The sequence below is a fragment of the Pleurodeles waltl genome, chromosome 10, assembly GCF_031143425.1.
Source record: "Pleurodeles waltl isolate 20211129_DDA chromosome 10, aPleWal1.hap1.20221129, whole genome shotgun sequence".
Classification (NCBI taxonomy): domain Eukaryota; kingdom Metazoa; phylum Chordata; class Amphibia; order Caudata; family Salamandridae; genus Pleurodeles; species Pleurodeles waltl.
In genome coordinates this window covers 906,125,729-906,151,084 of record NC_090449.1, presented here as the reverse complement: position 1 = coordinate 906,151,084, position 25,356 = coordinate 906,125,729, and the positions used below count along the sequence as shown (strand labels likewise).

General features: G+C 44.2%; 1 protein-coding gene across 2 annotated transcripts in view; it reads left to right on the top strand.

Moving 5' to 3' along the window:
• CALCR (calcitonin receptor) overlaps positions 1-25,356 on the top strand; it is a 2,320,029-nt gene that overhangs the window by 286,529 nt on the left and 2,008,144 nt on the right. For both annotated transcript variants that reach the window (XM_069211663.1, XM_069211664.1), the window contains exon 2: positions 21,828-21,895. The gene's annotated coding sequence lies outside the window, so the exon portion shown is untranslated. The remainder of the gene's footprint in view (positions 1-21,827; positions 21,896-25,356) is intronic.

Here is a 25,356-nt window from a genome sequence, read left to right as displayed (position 1 = left end):
TGTGATTACATTTCACTTGTAAGGCAATAGGCTATGATCTTAGCAGGCTCGGTGGGGCCTGTTTGGTCCCAATGCACTATCTCCTTGGCTTCTGGGGCCACTATCATGGTCTCAAAGCTGCACAGGGACCTCTGCTTCATACCTGCTCACCAAGAGACCTTGGCTTGGGCTCAGTTAGGGTCTCAGTATTCCTTCCTATTCCTAGTGGAAAGGACTGGTCTGGCTGCTACAACTCAGTCAAAGCATTTTGTTCTATAGGGGGACTTAAAAAAAGAATCAGATCAATGCCCTGCATGATCCAACACCATGGTCATTCCATGTTTCGTAGTGAGACCCCAGGGTCAGTCACATTCTGTGCTACGGCCCCAGATGGCTTGGGAGCTTCAGCAGGAGTGGCCATCTTAGGTATGGTCAGACTCTGCCCCCTCTCCCCCGAAAGTAGATGTTTAATTGTTATTACCTCTTGTCCAGTATGTGATCAGGGTTTAACATACAAAACTAATAGGATGCCTCTTCGATCTTCATGTACTCCCGGAAGCTAAGCATACCTATGCATACCATGCCTACAGATCTTACAGTGGATTACTTTCTTCTAAAGGATACTGTTAGAAATGGCATCTCTAGCTGGCAGAGGTATACACCCTTGTCCAAGGAGAGACTACAATCCTAGTCAGGGTAATTCACACACAATCTAAATTATCCTGTGCCCACCCTCTGGTAGCTTGGCACTGAGCAGTCAGGCTTAACTTAAAAGGCAATGTGTAAAGTATTTGTGCAATAAACCTTGCAATAACACAGTAAAAACACCACAAAAATGCACCACACAGGTTTCGAAAAATCTAAGATATTTATCTCATTAACTTAAGGATAAAACGCTAAAGATTCGGTAAGCACAAGTTGAAATATCACTTTTGCAATGTTAAGAAGGGTCTTAAGTCTTTAAAAAATCAACAATTGTCTTTTGTGTGCACAAAGTACCTGGTTTGCGTCAAAATTACATGCACGGAGATCGCAGAGGAGGAGATGCATGGAAAAGGAAGGTGTGCATCAGATTTCACGACACAGACGATTCGTCCTTTCTTCCCACGCTGCAAGGGCTTTGCATCGATTTCTGGCTCGCAGTTTTGGGTCCTCACTGCGATGTAGGGTACTTTTGACGCCCAGGGACAATGCGTGCAAATTCTAGGCATGCGGTACAAAGTCAAAGGTGTTGCATCGATCCGGTGGGTGATGCGTCGGAGTTCTGGTCACATAGCAGGCGCTGCATTGATCTCCACTCGGGAAGTCAGGCTGTGTCATTCTGGATCGGCTATGCAGCAATTTTCTCATCACAGGGCAGCTGGTGCATCATTTCAGGTAGGCTGTGCGTAAATTTTTGGTGCACAAGGAATTTCGTTGAAGAAAGGAAGTCTTTTTGGCCCTGAGACTTCAGAAACAGGAGGCAACCTCAATCCAAGCCCTTGGACAGCACTTCTCAGCAAAGTCAGAGGCCAGCAAGGCATCAGGGCAACAGCAAGGCAGAAGTCCTTCAGAGAAAAGCAGTTCAGGTGAGCCCTTTGGGCAGCCAGGCAGCTCCTCTTGACAGGTTGCAGGATCTGGTCCAGAAGTGTCTGATTTGGTGGGGTCAGGGAAAAATGCCTTTGAAGTGGGGGAGACTTCAAAGAGCGGTTTTGAAGTGCACAAGGTCCCTTTCAGTTCAGGTTTCTCTGCCAGGGTCCAAGTAAGGGGGTTGGCAGTCCATTGTGTGAGGGCAGGCCATTAGCCTTTGAAATGTAAGTGTCAGGCCCCTTCACCCTTCCAGCCCAGGAAGACCCATTCAGTATGCAGATGAGTGGAGGTGTGACTGTGTGTCCTGTGTTTGATGTTGTCTGGGTGAAATGCACAAGGAAGCTGTCAACCAACCCAGCCCCTACATTGATTGAAGACAGGCTGTAAGGCACTGATGGCTTGTATGTGCTGAGAAATGCTCTCTTTCTAAAAGTGGCATTTCCAAAATAGTATTATAAAATACAACATCACCAACAAGCAGGATTTTCTATTACCATTATGGCCATACTAAATATGACCTGGTTACGCCTTTCTGATCAGAATCTACCACTCAAACAGTATATGAGGGTAATCCTAATGCTATCCTATGAAAGGAGCAGGCCCCACAGTAATGAAAAACGAATTTAGGAGTTTTCCTCTACCAGGACATATAAAACACACAAGTATATGTCCTGTCTTTTACCTACATAGCACCCTGCCCTATGGGTTACCTAGGGCCTACCTTAGGGGTGACTTATATGTAGAAAAAAGGGAGTTTAAGGCCTGGCAAGTACTTTTAAATGCCAAGTTGAAGTAGCAATGAAACTGCACACACAGGCCTTGCATTTGCAGGCCTGAGACATGGTTAAGGAGCTGCTTATGTGGGTGACACAATCAGTGCTGCAGGCCCACTAGTAGCATTTGACTTACAGGCCCTGGCCACATGCAGTGCACTTTACTAGGGACTTACCAGTAAATCAAATATGCCAATTGGGAATGAACCAATGTTACCATGTTTAAGGGAGAGAGCATATGCACTTTAGCACTGACAAGCAGTGGTAAAGTGCACAGAGTCCTAAAACCAGCAAAAACAGTGTTAGAAAAGTGGAGAGAGACAGGCAAAAAGTTGGGGGATGACCACCCTAAGGTTGTCAGGTCTAACAGATACTGAGTCATAATGGGTACACTGTATACCTTTACTAAGATATCCTACTTCTCTCCACTCAAGGACCTTCCTTCATCTGGGATTACGACTAAAATATTTGTCTCAGTCATTTTTTGTGTGAACTGTCTTCCTACTATAATAATCTTGGATTGAGGATTGCAATATATCTCTCACGTTTGAAGGGCAGTCTATTCTTCCCTTGCAATCTAGAAGGCTTTATCAGCCATATTTGTCTAATGTGCCCAGTCCACAGCTTCTCTCTCTAGACCTAGACCCACCATGCCTCACTGTCTGAACTTTTTGTGATGTCAATGGATGTCTATGGACTATATTATAGAGCATTTTGAGATGCTGATTGGCTGCCAGCTTTAGTAACTTTGCTTGAGAGAAAAAAGAGCCACTTGCTTAGCAACAAGAGTCAGAATAACAATATTCTGTGAAGTAGGAAACTGAAGACATTTCATCAGCAGGAGATACCCAAATCTGCTGACAGGGCACAGTCCTGAGCAGGACACCTGCCAGGAACATCAGCATCACCCGCACCTTCACAAAAAGAGGAGAAAGATATGCTATGCCTGGGCAACACAGTTAAAAACAAATTGAATGGACACATAATTACTTGCAAACTCTATGACATCAATCTGAGACAGGCAGCAAGAGGCCACTTCTCTTTTGGGGCATCAACCCTGTGGTCAAATTTGACATTGAAGCACAAGAGGAAGTACACCAGTTTGAAGAGTGCTCGAGTAGAGGACACAAGATTGACAATCGTGCCAGAAATGGTGCACTAAATTCTACAATAGGAAACCAAGCCACATCTTAAAATGTTCACACTCTACTGTAATGAGTGAAAAATACATATCTGGTACCTGTAGTTGAACAAGTCGCTTTGGGAGGAGCTGATGGAAAAACACCATCAGAAAATCCACCACTTAAAAAAAGTGTCAGTTTGCCACATCAGTTGTTGAAGAAAAGCAAAAAAGTACAAAAATATCAATCAGCATCCTCGAAAAAAAAACTCCAAAAAAACAAAAACATTTTTTGAGAACCAGCCACAAAAAAAAAGAAAATACACCAGCAGACCTGGCCACAGATCATACCTTGTGGCTAATCGCCACTGTGCACAGAAAATGCCATGTACACAGGGAGTTGAGTGCGGGGCCTGGCTGCAGGCACAGATTGGCATCCAACTCCATTTACACAGAGCCTTTGACAAAGCCCTGTGGGGTTTCTCTACCCACATCCAGTTGGATGTTGGGCCTGGTTATAGGCTAGGACCTTGAACAAAACAACCAGTGCTCATAGCCAAAAGCTGTATGATTGGCAATTTGCTGTCAGTGGCGTGTTGGGTATAAGCCCTGACTACAAAGAAAGTACTCCAGCCAGCTTCTGTACACATTATTTAGCCACCCAGGGGGTTGGTTGCAGGGCTTTGCCTCTAGGCCCTGCAGCCAATAACTTGTTACGTGCCAACAATCTGTACCCAATTCCTGCTACAAGGCTGTGACTAGTGGAAGGTGGTGAATAATATTCATCATAAATGATCCAAGAAAATTAAATGAAAAAAAATAATAAAAACTGAGGTCCTGAGTCACAAAGGTAGATTTACATGTGTAGATTTATTTATAAGCAGACCTACACCTACATCTAGGTGTAACTCCCCCCCCTTCTGGTACCTACCATTTCCAAGTAGAGGTGTACATCTACATGCAGACCTAAGAATCTACACCTCCTCAAAATGAGGGGAGTGAAGTCTCCTACATCTTATTTGGCCGGTTGTAGTATGAGCTTGCAAAATGACTCATAATGCACATTGTCCACCATGCATAAAAGCCACTGGGAAAAGCAGTGTAGCAAGAAACAAATATGGTTCAGCATGTGAATTATGATGTTTGGTTTGTTGTTGCATACCATAACTGGTGGATTTCAGTGACTTTTCACATTTGAGAAAGAACTGTAACTAATTAAAAAAAATATATTACACATTTGTGTGCTTCCATTGATCAAAATGCAGTGGTCCCTGTAAAATATGGGTTTCATCATAATAATAACAGCTCCCAAATGACCTTGCAGATCTTTAACAATGTTATAACCACTAGGTATTGGTGGTAATTAAAATACTAAATTGTGCAGCAACATTATCTAACTTATGCAACAAGAAAAGTCGAATTAAGTGGCAATATGTGCCACATTCTCTGGTAGTGTTATTTTGATCAATTTTAGCTTGCAACTTTTTGTTGAAATTTACAGACATTATATTGCAAGTGTGTCAAATTCATCATTATGCAGTCAACAAAGAAGTCACAAAATCAAATACTTCTGCGGTCACTTGTCCATTGTTTGATCAAGGAGCTATTCATTAAATGCAAACAATCTCTAAACATTCTAATCAAAAGCAGTACCCATTGTTAACTGCACTTAGATGAACACATGCTGTGCATGGTTCTAGGTCTTTCACACTGTGGATTGGCTGCGAGTCTTACCTGCAGAAAACACCCTGAACCCAATCCCCAGGCTGCGAAACTCTGCTGCTCATGGTATTCAGCTGCTTGCAGTGGTTTTGACCACAGTGTCTGCCATTTGACCAGGTCCTGTGACAAATCTTTCACATGCCAAACCCTTTCTAAACAGGGCATGCTACAGGCAATGCAGCTGCAATTCCTAGCCCTTGAATTTGCTTATTTCTTGTTAAAAACATGACTCACGATAATGACTCCATGCTAGGTCAGTGAACCAAAGGACCCACCCGAGTGCAGCAGAGGGCCAGAAGGTTCCTTAAATAACAGGACTGACCGAGGATTCATGGAGCAGAGGTCAGGATTTGTGGGGAGGATTTGTATTGGCCTCAGGGCCCTTTGCTCCACATAGGTCTGGGGATCAGGTGATCCTCATTTGAGTGCAAAAAAGCAACAAATAACATTTTCTCCCATAACTATCTGCTAGGCTGGTCTGTGTGAAATTAGACATGCCAAAAGTTTCCCACACATGCCAATTGAGTGTTGAATTATGAAGAAAGTAAAAAGTGTTTTCTTTGGAAAAACAAAGACTTCAAAACAAATACAAGCTCTGTGATAAATACACACGCACACATGCACATTTATCGAAACAGATACACAAATATGTGTATATTCACTGCAAAAAAACAAAGATTAAAGTGATGTAATAGGTGCTGAAATAAAGTAAAATCTAATGTTTAACATAAAAACCTCAGAGATTCTTCTCTTATAGTTTACTGTGCTAACTATACCTTACACTTCCTCCATCAATTGTTGAATAACTCACATATTACATACACCATGACAAGTTAAATCACATCATTGATGGCAATACTGATGACCACTAAGGGTTTGTGGCTTAAAAAAGAATTCAACATGTTACCCATGTGGACACTTTTCGATTCACTTTATTGGTATTATGCTTTAAAGATGTCACATGAGTCACAATTTTAAATCAAGAAGTTGACATGTATGCATTTGCCACTGTAAAAGCTCCTTCTGTTAGGCCCTATGGATAATTGTTGTAGCTGGGCAGGAACCGAACACCTTGTTAAACCTGAATTTCTCAAAGAAGGCAGAACAGATTTACACCAGAGTAAAGGTCTAATGTTATGCCAAATCAATGTTTAGGGACCTCCCCTTTTTTTTTTAACCCTGCTTGACAGATCACCCAGAAATCTTCCAGGACGGAGCTGAGGTGAATGAACTTCAAGCAGCTGCAAACTTATGAGCTAAGCAAAAACGCTCTTTTAATGGAAACTGTGACCTAAATATTAGTAAACACATTTGATCGCCACTATGGGGGTCATTCCAACCCTGGCGGTCATCGACCGCCAGGGTGGAGGACCACGGAAGCACCGCCAACAGGCTGGCAGTGCTTCCCTGCCCATTCTGACCGCGGCGGTAAAGCCGCGGTCAGAAAAGGGGATCCGGCGGTTTCCTGCCGGATTTCCCCTGTCTGGGCTGAATCTCCATGGCGGTGCTGCAAGCAGCGCCGCCATGGAGATTCCGACCCCCTTCCCGCCACCCTGTTTCTGGCGGTTTTTACCGCCAGGAACAGGATGGCGGGAACGGGTGTCGTGGGGCCCCTGGGGGCCCCTGCACTTCCCATGCCACTGGCATGGCCAGTGCAGGGCCCCCTAACAGGGCCCCAGCATGATTTTCACTGTCTGCCTAGCAGACAGTGAAAATCGCGACGGGTGCAACTGCACCCGTCGCACCCCTGCAACACCGCCGGCTCCATTCGGAGCCGGCTTCTATGTTGCAGGGCCTTTCCCGCTGGGCCGGCGGGCGCTCCTTTGGTGGGCGCCCACCGGCCCAGCGGGAAAGCCAGAATGGCCTCCGCGGTCTTTTGACCGCGGAGCGGCCAAATGGCTGTGACCGCCTATGTTTCTTACATATATATATATATATATATATATATATATATATATATATATATTTTTTTTTTTGTGTGTGTGTGTGAGTGTGTGTATATATACTGTATATATACATATGCATTTATATGCATATATATGTGTGTATATATTACCTATTGGTGGTCGCTACTAGGTAGTTATAGTAAGTACCTAGTTTCCATATAAAAAGCTTTTTTTTTTTACTTTCCTTTTTCTTTGGCGCCGCTTGACGAATCTTCAAGAAACTTAAAAAAAAACAATTGTCAGTCACGCCAGCTGCTGTCTGGAAAGTTTTGTGGTGATCTGTCCAGGGGGGCTGAGATAAAGGGGGGGTCCCAAAACACGTTATCCCCATTACTTTTTCCATAAGGATTTTGAACAACAATAGCGCAAGAACTACTGGACGGAATTACACCAAATTTGGCATCAATGGGACCTCGAGGTAGGCTTTGAGGCTTTCCCACAGTCCCAGATAGCCTGTAAAAGGTTTGTTTAAAAATAAAAAATAAAAAGGGACCGTGGGGGAGCTACTACAAATCTTTAAGGCTCCTAATGAAAGGTAATCTTACTCTTTTTAAATGACAAATACATTTTTATCTTTAATTGATCGAGAAATATCTCATTCCAAGTATGTTATACATGAAAGCCTAAAAAACTCTCTCTCTCTGCTTCTCACTCTCTTTATCTCTCTCTCTCTCTCTCTTTATCTCTCTCTCTCTCTCTTTTTCAGTCTTTCTTCACACCCATACAGACACTTATGCACCTACTCACAGTTCCACTCAGAAACTGATACACCCACTCACAGACCCACTCAGACCCTTGTGCACCCACTCACAGTCCCAGTCAGACCCTCATGCACCCACTCATGGACCCACTCACACAGTTACACAAGAAAGTGACACACCCATACACAGACCCTCTGACAACCTCATGCACCCACTCACAGACCCATGCCCCTACTGATGCACGCACTAAAACACTGATTTGCACACTCCAACACCCAGACAGACAATCTGACAGCCCACTTTCACCCCTAGATACATCCTCTCACACATATTCTCCCACCCAGAGAGGCCGTAAACAAATCCTGCCAAAGGGCTGTGCACAGAATAGGGTTGAGTCGTTAGGGGGTGTTGGCTGCAGAGTTTGGCTGCAAGCTAAGTCTTGCGGGCAGCCTCCCCTGCACATGGGTGAAGGCCGTGCACAGTGCAAGGTTTGGTGCTTATAGGGGTTTGGCCTCAGGGCCATTTGCTGCTGAGGTTGGATTAACATATAGTAATGAGAATTACTATACATTAAAAAAAACATTAAATCCTGTAACAAAACGAAAGGTTACAGGGACGTTATAGTTAGGAAATAAAATGTTAAAAAGCACAGAAATTCACTTAAAAGACCAAAGGTTAAAGGGACATTACACTTAGGCTCACATTTTAAATGTACAAAACCATAGAAATTCACCAGGTATAGTTGGAGTTACCTCAAGTTATTATAACTCGTGCCCTAAGGTATCTATAACTCTTGCTCTTGCCATGCACTGCTAATGATCCAAAAAATTAAGTCACGAATGACATCTTTGATAACATCATTGCTAATATCAATGCAACATTTGCAGTAACATTTTTGATGTAAAAACTGCATTGTGATGGATATATATATATATATATATTCACTTAAAAAACAATGGTTACAGGGATGTTATAGTTATGTTCTGAATTTACTCGCACAAAACCAAAGAAATTCAGCAATTTATAGTTAGAGTTAATTCAAGTAACTATAACTCACGGCCTAAGGTAACTATAACTTATTACAACTTTTATAACATCAATAAAAATATAATGAATCATTGAAAGTCAAATTATTGAAACAAATTGTGCATGGCGGAGGCGCGAATTATAGTTAGCTTAGGCCACAAATTTCTAAGGTTATTTTACATTCTATTTCCTAACTATAACATCTGTGTAACCTTTGTTTTTTCAGTGAATTTCTATGTTTTTTAACATAAAGTAATGTTCATTACTATACATTAATTCAACCACCACCCGTGCTTGGCTGCAGGTTAAAAAACCTTAGAAATTCACTGAAAAAAACAAAGGTTAAAGGGGCTTAAAAGTTGGGCTCAGATTTCACTCATACAAAACCATTGAAAGTTTGCAGTTAAAGTTAGAGTTATTCAAGTAGCTATAACTCGTGCCATCACCATGCATAGTTTTTTCTTCAATAATTTGACTTCTAATATTTAGTTGATATTTTTATTGACATTATAAAAGTTGGCATGAGTGATGTTGTATCGGGGGTAATTAGCAGTGCATGGTGAGGGCATGAGCTATAGTTACCATAGGGCGTGAGTTATAGTTACTTGAAATAACTATAAGTATAACTGCAGAATTTCAGAGATTTTGCATGAGTGAAATCTGAGCCTAACTATAACATCCCTGTAACCTTTGTTTTTTCAGTGAATACATGTATGTTTATATATACATACATATGTATATATAATACAGGCCAATGTCTTTTGGCATGACGCCTTCCAATGTGGCCTATACATACTATCATAGTCCTTCTACACTGTCAATAGTCAAATAACAACTAGACCCATAACTTACAATACTACATGGAACATATCAACCACCATTTTCACACATCATGCTATGATTATGGTTTGAAGTCATTATTCACAATTCTATACTTTCTACCCAATTCATCATGTTTAAAAAAAATGGGCCACTTACTAATTTCCTGAAAGCATTTCACAAAATCTTTTAAGAATATCAAGAATCAAAACGTATTTCATTGGACCATTCTAAGATGCTATGATATCTGTATGCAACACTAACCCAACTGAGGTGAGCGCGTGTTTCTGTGCACCTATTTGCATCTGCAACTTAAATAATTTATTGTTAATTCTGAATCAGCGCTTTTATCTCTTTTATAGTGCTGTTAGGAACTGACTTACTTTTTATGGTTCATGGTTTATTTTTTTAAATACGACCAGATGATTGTTTTTTAAATCGAGCGCTTTTACCTTTCACCGGCGCTCTCTATTGGGGGCTGTTGGGGGCTGCTTTTTTCCTCTTGACCGGGGGTCCTTTTTACTTTGCGGACCTCTCAGGAAGTTTGGGACTGTTAGAGCCCACTTCCTGTCTCTGGCCGCTTCCTGCTGGTTAGCGGTCTAGTTTGGCAAGAGGGGATAAAATGGTGGCAGCAACACGGCCGCGCAGACTGAGGTAAGCGCGTGTTTCTGTGCACCTATTTGCATCTGCAACTTAAACAATTTATTGTTAATTCTGAATCAACGCTTTTATCTCTTTTATAGTGCTGTTAGGCACTGACTTACTTTTTATGGTTCATGGTTTCCTTTTTTTAAATACGACCAGATGATTGTTTTTTAAATCGAGCGCTATTACCTTTTACCGGCGCTCTCTCTTGGGGGCTGTTGGGGGCTGCTTTTTTCCTCTTGACCGGGGGTCCTTTTTACTTTGCGGACCTCTCAGGAACTTTGGGACTGTTAGAGCCCACTTCCTGTCTCTGGCCGCTTCCTGCTGGTAAGCGGTCTAGTTTGGCAAGAGGGGATAAAATGGTGGCAGCAACATGGCCGTGCAGACTGAGGTGAGCGCGTGTTTCTGTGCACCTATTTGCATCTGCAACTTAAATAATTTATTGTTAATTCTGAATCAGCGCTTTTATCTCTTTTATAGTGCTGTTAGGCACTGACTTACTTTTTATGGTTCATGGTTTCTTTTTTTTAAATACGACCAGATGATTGTTTTTTAAATCGAGCGCTTTTACCTTTTACCGGCGCTCTCTATTGGGGGCTGTTGGGGGCTGCTTTTTTCCTCTTGACCGGGGGTCCTTTTTACTTTGCGGACCTCTCAGGAAGTTTGGGCCTGTTAGAGTCCACTTCCTGTCTCCGGCCGCCTCCTGCTGGTTAGCGGTCTAGTTTGGCAAGAGGGGATAAAATGGTGGCAGCAACACGGCCGGGCAGACTGAGGTGAGAGCGTGTTTCTGTGCACCTATTTGCATCCGCAACTTAAATAATTTATTGTTTATTCTGAATCGGCGCTTTTATATCTTTTATAGTGCTGTTAGGCACTGACTTACTTTTTATGGTTCATGGTTTCCTTTTTTTAAATACGACCAGATGATTGTTTTTTAAATCGAGCGCTTTTACCTTTTACGGGCGCTCTCTCTTGGGGGCTGATGGGGGCTGCTTTTTTCCTCTTGACCGGGGGTCCTTTTTACTTTGCGGACCTCTCAGGAACTTTGGGCCTGTTAGAGCCCACTTCCTGTCTCCGGCCGCTTCCTGCTGGTTAGCGGTCTAGTTTGGCAAGAGGGGATAAAATGGTGGCAGCAACACGACCGGGCAGACTGAGGTGAGCGCGTGTTTCTGTGCACCTATTTGCATCTGCAACTTAAATAATTTATTGTTAATTCTGAATCAGCGCTTTTATCGCTTTTATAGTGCTGTTAGGCACTGACTTACTTTTTATGGTTCATGGTTTCCTTTTTTTAAATACGACCAGATGATTGTTTTTTAAATCAAGCGATTTTACCTTTTACCGGCGCTCTCTCTTGGGGGCTGTTGGGGGCTGCTTTTTTCCTCTTGACCGGGGGTCCTTTTTACTTTGCGGACCTCTCAGGAACTTTGGGCCTGTTAGAGCCCACTTTCTGTCTCCGGCCGCTTCCTGCTGGTTAGCGGTCTAGTTTGGCAAGAGGGGATAAAATGGTGGCAGCAACACGGCCGCGCAGACTGAGGTGAGCGCGTGTTTCTGTGGACCTATTTGCATCTGCAACTTAAATAATTTATTGTTAATTCTGAATCGGCGCTTTTATATCTTTTATAGTGCTGTTAGGCACTGACTTACTTTTTATGGTTCATGTTTTTTTTTTTTTAAATATGACCAGATGATTGTTTTGCAAATCGAGCGCTTTTACCTTTTACGGGCGCTCTCTCTTGGGGGCTGATGGGGGCTGCTTTTTTCCTCTTGACCGGGGGTCCTTTTGACTTTGCGGACCTCTCAGGAAGTTTGGGCCTGTTAGAGCCCACTTCCTGTCTCTGGCCGCTTCCTGCTGGTTAGCGGTCTAGTTTGGCAAGAGGGGATAAAATGGCAGCAGCAACACGGCCGCGCAGCGGACGCGTGCAGCGGGCGCGCCGCTGGCACATCAAAGGCACGCCAAAGGCAAGCCCGTCTGCGCCCCTCCGCACCAGAACAGGCCAGAGGGCCTGGGACTTTACATCTTTATCTAAAAGAGGCATGTATGCCTCCTCTGATCTCTGTAGCTTGGATGGCATTTCTTGCCCCCATACGCTTATGCCTTGTAATTCTGCCTCCTGGAAATGTGCGCATTGGAATTGGACGCCGCCTATGCCACCAACATTTGAAGAGCATAGAGTTCTGGGTGAAGGAAGGAATAAGATGAATCATGCTAATCGTGGGGGCACAAGGGACGTTAGTAAAAAGGGATACCTTTGCCCTCATCAATGCTAGATCCCTTCCCAAGCACAAATTTGAAATTAGTGAAATTATTTCCACCTTCAACATAGACTGCCTTTTTATAACTGAAACCTGGGCTAGGCTTGATTCGGACCTGGATTTTATGGAGGCCTCCCCCGCAGGCTACTCCTTCTATAGGGTAGATAGGACTACGGGCAGAGGGGGTGGACTGGCTATTATTTGTAGGTCAGACCTCACCTGCACCTGAAATGGCATGAGCTGCACCTCAGATGTATGTGAAACTATGTTTTTTAAACTTTCCTATGGTCACTCTTTAGTCTCAAAGGGTCTTTTAACCTACCGTCCTCCTGGTCCCCTTCCCAAGTTCCTTCTGAAATTGACTGATTTGTTGGAACCGCTTATTATGGCCCCGAAAGCCATTATTTTAGGGGGTTTCAATATCCATTTTGATGATATGAGTAATCTGCTGGTCACCGAATACCTTAATCTTATGGCCTCTTTGGATTGGGTCATAAAGGAGGGTCCGGCTACTTATACAGCTGGCCACATCCTCGACGGTATTTTCACCCGTCCTGAGGAGGAGCTAAAGCTCACGACTACCCCGTTAGACTGGACTGACCACTCGCTCCTGACCTTTAAATTCACTGAAAGACAGCCTTTTATCATACCCAAACCCCCGAATAAATTGATAAGACAATGGAAAAGCATTAAAGCTGAATCCTTGAGAACGGCATTAAAACACAGTTGGAAGGATCCAAATGTGTCCGCTTTGCCGCCGCTTGCTCGTTTTAATTAGGGAATCACTTTGGCTATTGACTCATTAGCCCCTCTGAAGGCTTATGCTCCACGTATCGGGAAAAAACCCAGCTAACCATGGTTCTCTAAGGACCTTAAATCACTTCAGAGGAAATATCGACAGCAGGAGCGCCGCTGGAGACTTAATCCTAGTGCCAGCGAGAAAATTAATTTAAAATTTCCTTTAAATAACTACAAAGAGGCTTGTTTTATGGCTTAATCAGATTACTACACTTCAAGAATTAGAGAGGCGGCCAATTTCTCTAGAGAGTTGTTTAGAGTTATTACATTTCTTACTACTCTCCCAGGTACACCTGAGTTGGAGAACTCTCAAGACTTTTGCAACAAAATAGCTAAAAAAATGTAAAGCAACATTTTAAACATTTACTCCAGTTTTATTTCGGACAAGGCTCAGGGGAAGTCTTTGCCCATGGATGCTACGTCGTTGTTCCCCTCTGCTTCACTCACTATCACCCTCGATAATCCTTGTTCACTCTTAAAGTTGAAAACTCCTTCTCAAGATGCAATTTGTAAGCTGCTGTACGAATGTAAATCAGGTTCCCTGTTAGATCCCTGACCCCCTGCCATTCTTCAATTGGTTCCAGAGTTGACGGCATCTGCGTTAGTCCCCATTTTTCAGGAGGTCCTCACTACCAGCATATACCCAACTGCATGGAAAGAGACTATTATTATCCCCATAAAAAAGAAGGAAACTGGAAAGAATGATGACTTAACTAATTTACGCCCAATAGCTTTGCTTCCTTTTCCTGCCAAATGTTTTGAAAAATACATTAATAAAGCACTGGTCAATTTCTTGCTAGATTCAGGGGGCTTAGATATCTCCCAACATGGTTTCCGGAAGTCCCACAGTACTGAATCTGCTCTCATTTCCTCATCAGATACTATTCACAGACTGGTAGATGAGGGACAGGGTGTCTTTCTGGTTTTGTTGGACATATCAGCAGCATTTGATACCATTGCACCCCACATCTTGTTAGAACTTCTACATCACATAGGTGTCAGGGATCAAGCCCTTAAGCTCATTGAATCTTTTCTAACCAACAGGCGGTCTACGGTAAGCAGTGGAGATTTCAGATCCCCTGCTTATCTTTTGCAATGTGGGGTTCCGCAGGGCTCGTCGCTCAGCCCTACTCTATTCAATGTTTACGTGGCCCCTTTGGCAGAATTAATACGCTCGTTTGGCTTCATTCAAACCTCCTACGCAGATGATGCACAACCTATCATTCCTATTAATAAAATTGTGGAGGAAGTCGCGGCTCGCTTTAACGCTTGTATGTTAGCTGTAAACAGCTGGATGAAGGCCAACTGGTTAAAATTGAATTGCGAAAAAACTGAGATTCTCTGCTTTGGGATAAGAAGGGAACAGTGGTCTTCTAGCTGGTGGCCTAAAGAGTGCAGCACCCCTCCTACCCCGGATACTACCTCAAGGAATCTAGGACTACTTTTTGACGACCACTTATCTTTTAAGCCCCAGGTCAATCAGACAGTTAAAACCTGCATGTGGATTTTGAAGAAATTGAAGAAAATGTTTCCCTGTATTCTAAAACAATGGAGAACTACTGCGACTTTGGCCCTTGTCCTGTCCAGATTGGATTACGGTAAAGCTCTCTTGCTCAATCTGGACAAAGGATATCTTAACAAACTGCAGCTGATGCAGAACACAGCTGCTAGAATATTATTGAATCTTCCACGTTCAGCTTCTGCTAAGGAGAGCCTTAAAAGTCTACACTGGCTTCCGGTGGCCCAACGGATTTCTTTTAAAGCCCTCTGTATTACCCATAAAGCCACCCACGGGATCGGACCTGAGTATTTGATGGCCAAATTATAGTGGTATAGACCTAAAAGATTACTGCGTTCTGCCAGCACCCATCAAATTCAAGTCCCCCGCGACAAGAAGGTGAAGTGGGGTGACAAAGCCTCCACTATTGCGGCTGCAAAGATTTGGAACTCACTCCCGCTGGAACTTAGGAGAGAGCACAACTACCTTACTTTTAGGAAACGGGTTAAGACCTGGCTTTTCCCATGATAAGTCTGGACCCTTACTCTTTTTCTTGCAGAGATTGCACAACCTCACCCCAGTTAGCGCTTCGATGCCCTCGGGCCGGAATGCGCTTTACAAATACACTATACATACATACATACATATATTTAAGTGCTTCATTCATTGACTCAATTTTCAAAGGTGGTGAAGTGCATTTATGACAAAGTGCATTTGATAAAGTGTAATATGATAAGGCTATTGGCATGTTACTATAAATAACTATCAATCATGATGAATATGCATGATACACATTGATCAATAACAATTAATAAACTATGTTACTCTTAATAATAATGTTCATGAACCAATCATGTAAAAGACTAAATATTATTTCACAGTTTCAGTTAATCAATCATCCTATCAGGAAAAGCTACTGTTTCTACTAAAATCTATTTTCAAACATATATTTTTCATTGACTTCATTTGATAATGTATGATTCAATTCATGAAATACATCTCCAGATGCTTCCCTATATAAATGCCCAAAACGTTAAATGCACTTCACAAATGGACATGTAGCTCTGCATTATTGTTGTGTCCCCGTGGAACTTGTGTTCAAGCTTCTGTTCCTATCATCAGAGTAAGTCTAGATTCCTGTCTTAATTTCCGCTCTCTACCACCCACCCTGGGTGTATTCTTATATGTGCGATGTCATAGTATTTAAAGCCCTCCAACAAGCCTTGGTGGGTCTCCATGAAATGATTGGCCATTGGGTAGTTCTATCACAGTTTTCTTTTTATCAATAATATGTGTTGTAAAATCCTTACTTTCCGTTTTTAGGTCGAGCGTTAGCGTTCGGCCTGCTGTATAATATATATATATAATATATATACTAAAGTATACAATAGAGGGAGTTCCAGCATTTTGATTTGTTAGATGCAGTGTCCTTCAAACATCCTTGCTTGCTAGTGGTCAGTTTTGCCTCTTTGTCCTGCCTTTTTTCACTTTAGGAGCAGCACAAAGTACTGTGTAATTGCACTATGTCCTGTTTATCTCTTCTGTAAGGGACTTTTTTGGGGCATTTGCCTGTTTCACCTCAACAGTGTGGGTGCTTGTTCAGTCCCTCCTCCCCACCTGCTCCCTCTGTAAACATAAACCAACAGCAGAGGGGGGCCTTTCCAGGGCCAGCTCCCCCTTGCTCTCTTTATTTTCAGTCTGTGTGGCAAGAAAAGTCCACTCAGTAATTTACAACACTAGGAGCTCTAACTCGAGCAAACATGAGAGCATTGCATTCCAAATACTTGTCATTTTTTTTTTGTTTCCTGCTCATTCGGTGCCCGTCGCTGATCTCAGCTGCTCGTGTTCAGTTTCGGCATCTTCCAGTTCAATGAATCTCCCTTTGCCATGACACCCCCACCCCACCCCCAGCTTTGTAAACTCCTAACCGGACTTTTCTTGCCACACAAATGAAAAAAAACACAGCCCAATCGCGCTATGTAAACCCAAGCGCGATTGCGCTGCGTTTTTTTTTTCTTTTCATTTGTGTGGCAAGAAATGTCCAGTTAGGAGTTTACAATGGTAATAGCTCTAACTCGAGCAAATGCGTGACCCGTTGCATTGAAAATGCTCCTTAACTCCTCTATTTAAAATGCTCTAGTTACATCCTATTCTGTCATCTTCACACGCTGCAGCAGCCCCTCCCCAACCTAGCACGACTATCAGACGTCCCCTCTCACACACTCAATTACAATGGACAACCCGGACCTGTCACAGCATGTGCTGCGCCTCCTTGGACCCTTCCTTAGGGCATGAAAAGGAGGAGTCACCAGGGGAGACGCTGTTTCTAAACAGCAGCATTCATTCTCCCCTCCCAAGGACGATTAGTTGCTGCTATGCAGGAGTTCCCTCTTCGTTATCCCACTGAGTGGCGACACCTCCATTCACTCTGGTCGGGAGAAATATCTCTTCTACACGACCTTAACAAATCCAGAAATAAACGGGAAGGCAAGCCAATGACCTACCTCTTCTCGCACTTTTTTCACTCAATGGAGAGGCTCTGTCACTCTGTAAGTGCCATCTGCAACATATTTGCCATGCCTTACAGGCAGAGGGTGGCCAGTGTTTTCTTTACTTTTGTCAAACCAGGGTCCCACAGAAAGTATTTAGGAGTTGTTTGAAAAATCAGATCTTTCATCATGGAATCCTTTCTCAAAAAACATGCAAAATAATGCCCCTTCTTACAATACAAATCAAATCAAATCAAATCATTAACATTTATAAAGCACGCTACTCACCCGTGCGGGTCTCAAGGCGCTAGGGGAAAAAGGGGGGGGGGTTACTGCTGCTCGAAAAGCCAGGTTTTTAGGAGTCTCCGGAATGCGGAGTGGTCCTGGGTGGTCCTGAGGTTGGTGGGGAGGGAGTTCCAGGTCTTGGCTGCCAGGAAGGAGAAAGACCTCCCACCTGCCGTGGAGCGGCGGATGCGAGGGACGGCAGCGAGCGCGAGGCCAGAGGAACGGAGGAGGCGGGTGGGGACGTAGAAGCTGAGGCGTCGGTTGAGGTATTCCGGCCCCTTGTTGTGGAGGGCTTTGTGTGCGTGGGTGAGAAGTCGAAAGGTGATTCTTTTGCTGACTGGGAGCCAATGAGGTGTCTCAGGTGTGCGGAGATGTGGCTGTTGCGGGGTACGTCGAGGATGAGGCGGGCCGAGGCGTTTTGAATGCGTTGCAGGCGTTTTTGGAGTTTGGCTGTGGTCCCAGCGTAGAGGGTGTTGCCGTAGTCCAGGTGGCTTGTGACGAGGGTGTGGGTCATGGTTTTTCTAGTGTCGGCGGGGATCCAGCCGAAGATCTTGCGGAGCATGCGGAGGGTGAGGAAGCAGGCGGAGGACACGGCGTTGACTTGCTTGGTCATGGTGAGAAGAGGGTCCAAGATGAAGCCTAGGTTGCGGGCGTGGTCTGCGGGGGTCGGTGTGGTGCCGAGGGCCGTGGGCCACCAGGAGTCGTCCCAAGCGGAAGGGGTGTTGCCGAGGATGAGGACTTCCGTGTTGTCAGAGTTCAGCTTTAGGCTGCTGAGTCTCATCCAATCTGCGACGTCCTTCATACCCTCTTGTAGGTTGGTTTTGGCGCTGGCGGGGTCCTTGGTGAGGGAGAGTATAAGTTGGGTGTCGTCGGCGTAGGAGGTGATGATGATGTCGTGCTTGCGTACAATGTCGGCGAGGGGGCTCATGTAGACATTGAAGAGTGTCGGGCTGAGCGATGAGCCTTGAGGTACGCCGCAGATGATCTCGGTGGGGTCTGAGCGAAACGGTGGGAGGTAAACTCTTTGGGAACGGTTTGAGAGGAAGGAGGCGATCCAGTCCAGGGCCTGGCCTTGGATCCCGGTGGAGAGGAGGCGGGTGATTAGGGTGCGGTGACAGATGGTGTCGAAAGCAGCCGAGAGGTCGAGGAGGATGAGGGCGACTGTTTCACCGTTGTCCATCAGGGTTCTGATGTCGTCTGTGACTGAGATGAGGGCGGTTTCTGTGCTGTGGTTGGTTCCGGTTTGTGAAGGGTCGAGCAGGTTGTTGTTTTCCAGGAAGGTGGTCAGCTGTTTGTTGACGGTCTTCTCTATTACCTTGGCTGGGAAGGGCAGGAGAGAGATGGGGCGGAAGTTTTTCAGGTCGCTTGGGTCAGCCGTAGGTTTCTTTAGTAGGGCGTTGACTTCGGCGTGTTTCCAGCATTCGGGGAAGGTAGCAGAAGAAAAAGAAGAGTTGATGACGGTCTGGAGGTGCGGGCGATGATGTCGTCGGCTTTATTAAAGATGAAGTGAGGGCAGGGGTCCAAAGGGGCGCCGGAGTGGATAGAGTTCATGATGGATTTAGTTTCTTCAGTGTTGATGTGGGTCCAGTCGTTGAGGGCGATGGCCTGGGGTGCGGGTTCGGTGATGCTTGGTTGGATCTGGTGTCCGAAGCTGTCGTGGAGGTCGCTGATCTTGCGATGGAAGAAGGTGGCGAGGGATTCGCACAAATCCTGTGACGGCGTGACGGCGTTGGCGTTGGGGTTGGAGAACTCCTTGATGATGCTAAAAAGTTCTCTGCTGTTGTGGCTGTTTTTGTCCAGTCTGTCGGTGAAAAAGTTCCTTTTGGCAGCGCGGATCAGGTGGTGGTGTTCGCGGGTAGCGTTCTTGAGGGCGGTCATGTTGTCAGCGGTGTGGTCCTAGCGCCAGGCCTTCTCGAGGGCGCGACACATTTTCTTTGATTCTTTGAGGGTGTCAGAGAACCAGAGAGGTCTTTTGGTGTTGGCCTGTCGATGCGTGCGTTTGAGGGGAGCAAGGTTGTCTGCGCAGTTGGAGATCCAGTTCGTGAGGCTGAGGGCTGTGTCGTTGGGGTCGGTGGTGAAACTGAAAGAGACAGAGGTCTGTAGTTTAATGCTTTGGACGCAACAGAGTAATGTGCTCTCTGCTGGGATGTTTTCCTATGTTGAACAGGTTTTATTCTGCACACGCCCTGCTCACCCATTCTTTCTGTGGTCGATAAATGGATCGTTCAGTTAATGACACCTGTTACAGTGCCATGAAATGCTGGAAAATGCTTTGGAATGCTTTTACAACAACTCAAATTGTACGCACCTTTCCTCTTTTTATTCCCTGTTTCTGGAATGCTCTGCTTTTGGACTCTGTTACACTAGTGTCTGCAACTCATTTCATTCTTCCACACCGAATACATCCTCGTCCTTTTATCACATTTCTGACACACTGTGCTGATTTTTTCCATTTGGTTGTCAATAGTGGGCTCAAGCACTATTTTTGGGGGGCTAAGGCTTATTCATGGCACAAGTCTTAAGGAAAATAGGTGGGAGGACTGAACAAGTTAGACACTATGCAAGTAACATCACATGACACCACGGCGTGTGAAAACGCACCTGGAATCACAGGTAGTGGCATCACAACCCATGACCTGACAGACATGACATCACAAGAAGTGAGATCTGGTCTTAAGGCCTCACACATGTGCTTACCGTGAGAAAGTAAAGCCTTAGCTAGGGATTCCTTTGCCCGTCGTGGAGCAAATGTTTTCTTCAGTTTGGGCCAAGTGTAAAGTGCAGAATAATTGTAAATTTTCCTTTGGAAAGTGTGTATTTTAGTGTTATTGCTGTTCTTTTTTATTTCTTTTTTTTAAGACAGGAAAAAAAACAGTGCAGGAAATAAAAAGTGGAAAATTAAATTAGCGAGAAAGCTGTGTAATTGAGCTAAGACGTGCAGCACCTAGTGTCTGCGAGAGGCAAAATGCCTAGAGCACCTGGTATTCCCAGGCATTCTCCCATTCAAGTACTAACCAGTCCCGACCCTGCTTAGTTTCCAAGATCGGGCGAATTCAGGGTGGTATGACCGTTGGCAGGAAAGCTGCAGTTTCAGCTCTCTTCTGCACACCAAGCCCACCGCCCGGAGCCTGCTGCTCTTAATCGCACCTGCACAGGCTCGCTTTGGGAAGTCGGACATGCACTCACTGTCAGAGACCCAATGCCCCAACCCACATGGAACACCATTGTTAGGGTCGAGCCTGCGTCGCATGTGCTTGCGCATGCGTTTCTCTTGCGAGGCTCATCAGTAGTTAGAAAACGGCTCGGTGCCCCGCCCATGTCACGTCAGTGTCTTTCATTGGTTCATGGGCATGCCTTTCAAAATCTGCTTGCTTTCATTAGTGGAAGGCATGCATACGTCATGCCTTTTCCGGTAGTTAGCCCTCCTCGAGCGCAGCGACCAAGTACTGAAAACATGCGAGGCTCGCTGTTTTCCGTCCTGTTTGTGGACTACTTTTTATCTTTTTTCGCAGCGCGATCTCGCTTGGCAGAAGTTGAGTGCTTTGCACGACATCGACCCTGTTACATAATTAACTGCACTTTTGCCTGTTACGTAGATAATTGCACTTTTGCCAATAGGTTTAATGTGGCAAGAAAAGTCCGGTTGGGAGTTTACGACTGCTAACAGCTCTAACTCGGAGAAATGCGAGACCTGTTGGATTGCAAATGCTTGTTTGATATTGCTTTCAATATACTGTTTCACACATAAACGGCAAACTCAGTACTGCATGTTATTCTTTCTTTTATCCTAATTTTCCATCCTTCAAAAGTTTTATATTCCTTAGTATTGTGGCAACATCAACATGCTTAACAAACATCACATTTCAGGAATCTGTTTCCCATATTCTTTAACCATGGCCCACAATGTCATTTAGATCCTCACCAGGTGATCCTAACTTTTAGGTTGTGGTAGGAAAGAAGAGAACACTGGTCTCGACTTAAGTCAATCAATCAATCAGGCATTTGTAAAGCGCAATACTCACCAGTGTGTGATAGAGTGCATTTGATAAATAGTTTGGTGGATGGAAACATGCTTGTGATACATTCTTTCACTTCTAGGTTCGCCATAAATCCTACAGTAAGGTGTATTCATGGGATTCTCTTTATGCATTTCACAAATTACATGTTTCCACCTGTTAATTGTTTTTTCGTTTGTTTGCAGATTTGAGCAAAATCGAAATAATTTCCGGTTGTCACTGGGGAGAAACTGTTGCTCCGTCTTCAAAGGAGGTGAGAGTTGAATACTTTCCTCTGCATCAGAGATTACCCCGTTTGTAGGTATGCGCAAAGTGTTTGTTTGGCTGTGGGTGGTAGGAAGAAAGGTGAACCGGAGAACCAAATTTGAGAAATACAGTTTTTTCATTGCAGTGAGTGGCTACTGTTTTTTTAACCAATAAGACGTTCACGGGGCCCTTTGACAAATGTTCTGTTTCTCGCTAAAAGCCATGATAAAATATAATTTTTTTCATAATGTCCAGTGTATGGTATTTACATAATTTAGAAGATGAATCCTTGTTTTACATAGAAATTGAGTACATTTGGTTTATACATATAAATAAAACACTCACAAACATGCTGCAAACTATTACAAGGAAAATTCATTATTTGCAGGCCTTCGCTTGTTAATAGTGTTCACTGCACATGAAAGAAAACATGGAAAAGGCAAAATGATAACTTCCCGTAAGTGAACAAGAGGACATGATTAGATTTCTAATTCTTCACAGCGTACACATTCATTTAGAAAAGCAAGCACAAATTAAGTTTAATTATCCAATCATATCAGACGCACTTACAATATCACTCGGTACCTAAGATTAAGGTGAGTCATTAGCAATCTACTAATATATAATTGCACATTCAAATTTACCATTGCAAATTACTCAAGCGTGAATTTTATGCTAATTCGTTCGACCTAACAGAAGCTGAACCACACTACACTCACATCTCATTATTATTAGAGAGATAAGGCTCTTCATAGTTAGTTTTCCAAGTTATTCAGCTTGCTATAGCAACAATTTGCTTTACAGCCGCTTTACAGCCAAATGACATAAAGATGTGCATGCGTTAACATTATTTAGAAAAGGTCAGTGTTTAACACCTTAGCAGTATATATTTTACACTAAGTTATCTAAGCGCTGGAGAAAGTATACCCGAATCTAATGCTAAACCGGCAGACCTTCCCTGTGGTCCTGATTGATACAGGTTTACTATAATTAACAATGTCTCTCACTTTCTGACAGTTAGTTCGTATATATCTAAAGCCGTAGCATTGCATTGGTGAGGTGTACACGTAGAGTGAAGATATCTTCTGGTTACAGGGAATTTACTCATACAAAACCATAGAAATTCAGCAGTTATAGTTAGAGTTCTTTTAAGTAACTGTAACGCGCGCCCTAAGGTAACTATAACTCTGCCCTTGCAGTTTTCTTATCAATAATTTGCTTGCAAATGTTGCAGTGATAATAGGAAAGATGCCATACAAGATATCATCAGTGATCTAATACGTGGAGTAAATAACTGTGCATGGCAAAGTAGTTATAGTTAGGCCTGCTTTTCCATAGGAAAAGCATTTTTTGTTTTCCTAATAACTTTGGCACAATTTGGCAAATCTTCACAACACTTTCCACAAATAGGGTCTCATCCACCTCAATTCCTTCCTGGAAAGTTTTGGGACGATCTGCAAAGCAGGGACCAAGCAAAAAGAAAAACGGGAGTTCCCAAACAAGTTCTCCCCATTAATGTTTACATGGGAAAATTGAACAGTGATACTTCAAAAATGTGATTTGGTGCAAATCTCTTCAGGTTTTTTGAGCAACTATGGCTGAAAAGCTTAGCAAAGTTCACATCTCAGAGGGTCCCAAGGCTGAAAAGTCTAAAGTTGTGATCCGATTGGCAGCCACCACGTCAACAAGAATGTGAAGCCGCCATCTTAGGACTCAGGACTCAGTCCTGAGTCCTAGAAAAAGGGTAAAAAAACATTAGATGGCAGGATAGGGATACACTGACTATCTAGGCCTGGTAGGGGATCCCAAAAGTGTTTTTCTTTACACCTGTCACAAATTCACAAAGGATCTGTAAATCTGTGGCAAAATAAAAAGAAATGTTGCTCCACTAGTAGAATAGCCCTCCCCACCATGGACTCTTGGTGGGCCAGGGACTGCAGGCTGCACAAAACATTATTTAGGGGGCGCATGTAGCTCCCCTCCCAGAGTCTCTGGGAGGCTCTGGGGACCCCATCCCCTAGAGGCAATATCAATCGGAAGAGGAGGAGGGCACTCCTCAACTCTTTATGTGTCTTGGGGACTCCATCCCCTGTGATGCCTAATACATTACAAGGTAGGGAAACATGAGCAAAAATGCTCCCCCAGGTGAGAACAGACATTTGTCTGTGCTCTTTTGGGCAGAGAAACACAGATTGCTCTTGTCTGGTGGGAGCATGTATAAACACCTGCTATCATTGGGCAGAAGCGATACTGGCTCCCACTGCACCCAGGATGCAGGGAGCCAGCAGGGCTGTGGGGGCCCTAGGGATCTCCCCATGACCCTGAACAGTGTGTGTATGGGGGCACTGGGGGGACCCTCCTAATGACCCAGGGGATGGGGTCTCTGGAGCCAGTATTGGTTTGGGGGAAGGGCAGCACACCCGCTCCCCTTAAAAATAAATTCTACCCCAGGTATAGCATCCCTGAGGCCTGTAAAGGCTCAGGAAGGGGTGCCGCCATCCCACCTCAGTATAAAATATGGAGAGAGCCCCCAGGCAAAGTCTCTGAGGCCTGGAAAGGCTTGGGGAGGTGGCCCAAATGTGCCCCTTCCCACAAATGTAAATGTAACAAAATGTCTGGTTCCCACTGGCAGCCAGACGGGTGCTGGCAAGGCAGACATTGGGGTCACAGGACCCTGGGGCTCCCCAGTGACTCTCAACACAAATTAAGGAGATGGGTGTTCCAGGTGGAACTAGGACACCCAAAAAAGTAATAACAAATATGGAAATTAAATAGGCAGCGGGAGCCACTCTTTTATTATTAGCTGCTCCTTCCAAGGAGCACACCATAATGCATTACAACAGAATTGAATACATATTTTGTCCAGCTTGGGGGTGCTCCTAGTAGAAGTGGGGTACCAACAAGCATTTCTTTCAGTGTTGTGGGGGCTTCCTGGATTGCTACAGACCCCCAGTAGGTCGCCAAGGTCATTAAATCCATAACCACAGCAAAGCTTACCATATTTTCTAAAGCACTCCTGACTGGAGCTCCATGCTGTTCAGCTGAAGCGTGCAGGCCCTTAGTAACTGGTTCAATGGTTTCGCTATGCAGCTTGAAAATTGTTTAAAAGACTCAAAGACATTGTTGTTTTAAATAAAACTTTGTTAAAATGTATACCTGTAGTCACTTTTATTAAACATTCCAATGTGTGAATTATTGAAATGTGCATTTCGTTGCAATTATGGGTAATTTCTTAACAAAGGCAATGCATCCTTATTCCTACATAAAGCCAATAGGGCCCCTTTTCAATATATTTTGGTGTGCTGATCCTTTGATGAAGCCAGTTTGTCTGTCTTACCTAAAGTTACATCCAGGCTCTGTGCTAAAGCCCCTGCTGACCCTGCCATGGCTCAGGCACTGAGGAGGGGTTGGGGATCAGTGGGATTTAGGCATAGGGCCTGGTCTGCTGCCAACCCAACACCAGGCATG